The sequence below is a fragment of the Solanum verrucosum genome, unplaced genomic scaffold, assembly GCF_900185275.1.
Source record: "Solanum verrucosum unplaced genomic scaffold, falcon-dt-bn FXZP01000185.1, whole genome shotgun sequence".
Lineage (NCBI taxonomy): Eukaryota > Viridiplantae > Streptophyta > Magnoliopsida > Solanales > Solanaceae > Solanum > Solanum verrucosum.
Genome location: NW_026020228.1, coordinates 302,280 through 308,350, shown reverse-complemented (window position 1 = coordinate 308,350; position 6,071 = coordinate 302,280). Strand labels below are relative to the sequence as shown.

Sequence of the window (6,071 nt, the reverse complement as noted above, 5' to 3'; positions counted from 1 at the left end):
TAGGGGTCTCTTTTAGTGAATGGATACAACTTTGGTGCAAGAAAGATCTCAAATATGAGCTAGCTCCCCCAAGGAAAGAGAAGAAATCTTGACGTTTGTCATCTACTCATAATCCAACAAGATAAACACATGGTTAAGTTCTCAAGAGATGGTATTTTCTAAGCTTGGAGCGAAACACCAAAAATATGAGACTTATCTGACGACCTTTTTGTCATGTTGGTTGTGTGCCTTTGTATTTCCGTCTGAAGAAGGGAATTTCATTCGGCCTGAAACTTTCAAGATGGCAAGCTTAATGGCGAGCGATAGAAGGGTTAGCCTTGCGGTTCCGGTCTTAGCGAGCATATATCATGGCTTAAATAGAATTTCAAATTCTTCACAGTTAGACCATATAAGAGTTTTTTTTCCCATCAACTATGTTTAAGTTTGACTTGCTTAGTATCTCAAGACACACTATCCTCTTACTAGTGGACCTTCTGCCACAAATGGTGGTATATGCTAGGGAAAGTGCTGCAAAGTTTTTTGACAAAGATGAGGCAAGAAAGTGTGTTCATCGGGGGGAAAGTATTGTGTGGAATGCGATCATACTTAGTAGGTCTCACCCTACTTATTATATTGATGATGGCAAAGCACCAGAGTTAGAGCTAGCTTATTTTATGAGCCTTCGTTTTAATTATCTTTCATTGAGGAGGGGAGGTTCCTTTGTCATTGAGCCATATAGCCTGCACCGATTTAGTCGTCAATTTTGTTTCCATCAAGATATTCCTGGCTATTTAGAAAATGATATTCGTGTTGAGTCACTCGATGAAGGCCTTAGATATTGGTGCATTTGCATATCACGTGCAACTATGTCTAAAGCGACATTTCCTCCTGCAGTAACTTCCGCAAAGAAGCTTTATACTACCCAATATTCATCTTGGTGGGAGAGATCCCATGGAATGTTTCTTGAGGATAATTTGGACGTTTTGGTGGAGAAAGTTGGGTCAAAATTTGATACCCTTTAGAAGACAAAAGTCAAGATATCGAGAAGACACTTTCAAAAGTCAAGACACAACTTGCTCCCTAACATCAAAGTAAGAAGCTTAACTCCTCTGAGGCATCTAAGAAAGAAGTAGTTCATACTTCTACTGATAAAGAAAAATGTCCCCAAATTATTTTCTCTAGTAAACGGGCCTTTCAAGAAACAAGCAAAACTAGAAAGGATCGATGTTGGAAGAGGCAAAGGGTTGAATCATCTGGGGTTGAAGTTGTTGATTTAGGAGTCGTAGAGGTCCAAAGTGTCAATAATCTTTCAAGATCATTGACAATTCAGAGTGACAGGGTTTTCTTTCCTTCCTCTTTTTTCTGGATCTTGAATAAAATGACTTTGCTAACCCACCTTTTTCACTTATAGGTCAACGTTGCTGGACATTCACTAGGATCGTCACATGAAAGGCCACAAGTTAGTGATGAGTCTACTGCAATATCTAGACCTAAGGCAAAATCAATTTCAAATACCAAGCAAGAACAAAAGACATCATCTACTTCTCATGGCCAAACTTTAAAAGGGTTGACTCCTAATTCAAATGAACTTTCTCGAGTTCTTCCAAAGAGTAATGGAGCTAATTCTGTCTTCGAAGGAAAAAGTGTTGTGTTCAACCACAAAAGGAAGTACATCTTGGGTCTTTGGGAAGAGATTTGTGGAAAACTTTCCAGGACTTCTCTAGACAATATATCATCTTACAAAAATGATATTTGTGAGATTTTTAAGGAGGTGAGTGGGATGAATTTATTAGATCTTTCACCATTGAAGAGCTTGGTAGATTCTCTTTTTGATCATGCTACTTCTTATGATCAAGAACACTCTAATTTTGTTGACAAGGCACGTGAAGATAAGAAGATGGAGTTGCTTTCTAATGCCAAAGAGCATCTTGAATTGTTCAGAGTAGAAGAGGGTGAGAAGGAAAAACACGTTTCTTCTAACAAGAAATCGCTTAAGAAGGTTAAGCAGAGCTAGCAACTTTACAAGAAGAGCGAGAAGGACTTGAAGCTATTTCAGAAGCTACTAAGAAGAATGTTGAGGAGATTCAAGCCAAGATCTTTTGTGGATTTTGTGGAGTTTAATGCTTCAGCTCGTAACATGTTTTAGGACCTTAACTTGCAAATTCATAGAATTCGAAGACATTGAACTGCCATTTTATAGAACTCGAAGACTTTGTTTTGCAAACTTGGTTGATTTAAGAGTCTAACATACAAACTCACAGAACTTATCTTGTTATTTTGTGGAATTTGAAGACTTCAACTTGTATACTTGAAGAATTTGAAGATTTTAACTCGCATGCTTGTCTAAATTTAAAGACTTCAAGCCTACTGTTAAAGAAGCTCATATTTTATAAGGGTTTGCCCCCCTTCCATTGACCCATCAATACTTTGTACAAGTCAAAAGTTTGATAAAATAAAAGATAAAACAAAATATTTATTGCTTTAACTTTTATGTGAGATCAAGTGAGAACATGATGCAACTGAACTTAGGATATATTCTAAGCGCCTACGTACCTCAGTGAAGAGGATCAAGTCACAGCGTATAGTTCTAGGGAAGTGAGTGATTATATTTTTTTTTTTTGTGACGTACACAGTTTATACTCTTGCGGGCCAGGAGTGACATTCAGTTTAGGCTCGTACCTTAAGGAGCATCATCTTACTTCAAGGGTAGTACCTCTTCAGGAATTTTGCATTAATAGGACTGATCCTTACGCCATCTGCGTCACCAAGCTTGTAAGCACTATTTGAATATGCTTTTTGTACGATATATGGTCCATCCCACTTTGAGGTAAATTTTTCCCCAGACTTGTGCGAAGTAATGATGGGTCTTCTTACCGCGAGAACTTGGTCTCCAACTTGGAAGCACCTCAAGCGAACCTTCTTGTTAAAAGCACGAGATAGACGAACTTGATAACATTTAAGATTTCGTTGAGCTTCTAACCCATTTTCATCAAGTACTTCTAACTCTGCAAAACGTACTCGAGTTAGGCTCAAGATCTGTGTACCAATGATTTCCCTTTAGAGAGCGGACAAACTGCTTGACAAGATGGTCTCCATAGGTTCCAGCATTATTACATGTCTCCACAAAGTGTGCAACATGTTGTTTTGGATTTCCTTTACCCTCAAATAGTTGAAATTTGGGGGGTTGATAACCAGCAGGCATTTTGAAGTTATCAATTCTCGCAGTGTATGGCTTGGCATACATGGGAAGACTTAGTGGAGACTTCATACTTATCTTTGATTGTGCCTTCAATGAACTCCTTAAAGCGATCGAGTGGGATCATTCCTTCGGAAGAAACTAGCATCTCATTAACAAACAGTGCTTTCTTCGCATGATCTCTGATCTCTTGAACTTCAACACCCTTTCCAGGCGCATGGCTCGTTACTCCATCTAAAAGTCCTTTCATCCTAACCATCACCTTATCGATTCAAGACTCTTGGTGTTGTACATGCTTTGTCAATCCTTCAACCAACTTCGTCAGATTTGCGAGTTGTTCCTCAGGAGAAGAAGCAGCAGTCATTATTGTTTGCATGATCATTGGAGATGTAGGAGAGTAGCATGGATTGTCGCGTAAGTTAATCTTCATCGAACTCACGTTACGCGATGCATGTGGAGATGATTCATTGGTTGAATCATAGTTCTCCGTCGTGGTAGAATTCTTGGAACTAGATAGATTAAGTAGAGTCGATGTCTTCTTGATCTTTTCAGCAACACTGCTTCTTCCTTCTAAAGCATTTGTGGAGGAAATTGCTCCTTTTGGAGTCGAAAACCCAAAAACAATAGTTGATGCGGACGACACTTGAAGTGCTTTTTGTCCTAGTGTAGCAGCCTTGCTCCTCGTAACAACTCTGAAACTTCCAAAGGTAACACCAAGAATTCCTTCAACTTCAGTAGAGAATGAGGAGCTAGTGGCCTTAGAGGTAGTTGATTGAGAGTTTTTCTTCATGGAAGTCATCTTGTTATTCTTTGATGCTTGAAAAGTTGAGATGAGAGGTAGAGATTATCCCACTGGGCGTGCCAGAATTTGTTTGCAACAAATTTCAAAGTGGTAGAAAATAAATTGCAATCACAATAAAATAGGAAGAAACATAACTATACTGATAAAGATTGTGGGTTCAATTCTCTTCCTCCCTTGTTTCTACTCTCCTGAGATTTATCCATGATTCGAGGGCCGTTAGTGGCATATTTCTCGAACTAGAATGATTTAGATTTGACCTCTATATGAATATTCCATCAATTTGTAGAATATTCAAGTTGCCTTTTAAGGCAATTTAGTAACATTTATATAGGCATGAACTAGGGTTTGTGGTTGAGTAGCCTCCAAGAATTATAATTGAAACTGAACACACCTTCTAGAGTCCCAATTAGAATTAAACACGTCTTGTAGAGTCCCACAAAATTTCAATGTCTACAAATGCCCCTGCTTCAAGGCTTGTCGAAGTGTAGACTCGTTGAAACTCAAAGATGAGGCTTGAAGCACTCATTCTTCCACCTTTGCAGCTTCAGATTTTCAGATTTGATTTATGAGAGAAGAGATGAAGGGCAGATTTGATCCCACTGGGCGTGCCAATTTGTTTGCAACAAATTTTAAAGTGACAGAAAAATAAATTACAATCACAATAAAAAGAAGAAACATAACTTTATTGATAAAAATTGTTGGTACAATTATGTTCCTCCCTTGATTCTACTCTCCTAAGATTTATCCATGATTCGAGGGCCGTTAGTGGTATATTTCTCGAACTATGATGATTTAGATTTGTCCTCTATATGAGTATTCCATTAATTTGCGGAATATTCGAGATCTTGATCTTTAAAAATACCCAAGAATTTATGGGATATTTTGAGATGCCTTTTAAGGGAATTTTATACCCTTTATATAGGCGTGAACTAGGGTTTAGGGTTTAGGGTGAGTAGCCTCCAAGGATCCTAATTTGAGTTGAACACAATTTGCAGAGTCCCTACTCGAATCGAACACATCTTGTAGAGTCCAAGAATTCTAATTGAAACTGAACACACCTTCTAGAGTTTCAATTAGAATTGAACATGTCTTGTAGAGTCCCACAAAATTTCAATGTCTACAAATGCCCCCTGCTTCAAGGCTTGTCGGAGTGTAGACTTGATGAAACTCAAAGATGAGACTTGAAGTACTCATTCTTCCACCTTTGCAGCTTCATATTTTCAGATTTGATTTAAGAGAGAAGAGATGAAGGGCAAATTTGGTCCCATTGGGCGTGCCAATTTGTTTGCAACAAATTTTAAAGTGATAGAAAATAAATTGCAATCACAATAAAATAGGAAGAAACATAACTTTATTGATAAAGATTGCGGGTTCAATTATGTTCCTCCCTTGTTTCTACTCTCCTAAGATTTATCCATGATTCGAGGGCCGTTAGTGGCGTATTTCTCGAACTGGATGATTTAGATTTGACATCTATATGAATATTCCATCAATTTGCGGAATATTCGAGATGCCTTTTAAGGGAATTTAGTAACCTTTATATAGGCATGAACTAGGGTTTGTGGTTGAGTAGCCTCCAAAAATTCTAATTGAAACTGAACACACCTTCTAGAGTCCCAGTTCGAATTGAACATGTCTTGTAGAGTCCCACAAAATTTTCAATGTCTACAAATATGTCTCAACTATTTGAATTGGTACAAAATTATTTTCGATCCACCTTTCAGCCCCCAAATATCACTAACATCAACATTTTCGCTCAAAATACTCTTATTTCTAATGGTCTGCACTTATAAGGTGGATGAAAGGCAATATTGTACCAAATCGCATAGTTCAGGGTTATTTTAGGTCTTTTTCTGTAAATAATTGAAGTTACTTAATATATAGGAACATATGATTGACTTGATTTTGAGTTTCATAATAAAATAATATTAACAAAAAAGGTTAGTCCTCTGCTCTCTACACTTTCCCTCCCCCCCCCCCCCCCTCTCCTATCCTCTCTCTTCCATTGTTTTTTTTGTTTTTTCTTTTTGGATCTTTTCCATCATTTTAAATTTAAATTTTCTTTCAACTTATGACAAAAAAAAAGGAGTAAAA

At 37.6% G+C, this 6,071-nt stretch overlaps 1 pseudogene; it reads left to right on the top strand.

Moving 5' to 3' along the window:
- Nucleotides 1-845: 845 nt before the first annotated feature.
- Nucleotides 846-1,993, top strand: LOC125831905 (uncharacterized; annotated as a pseudogene).
- The last annotated feature ends 4,078 nt before the right edge of the window (nt 1,994-6,071 follow it).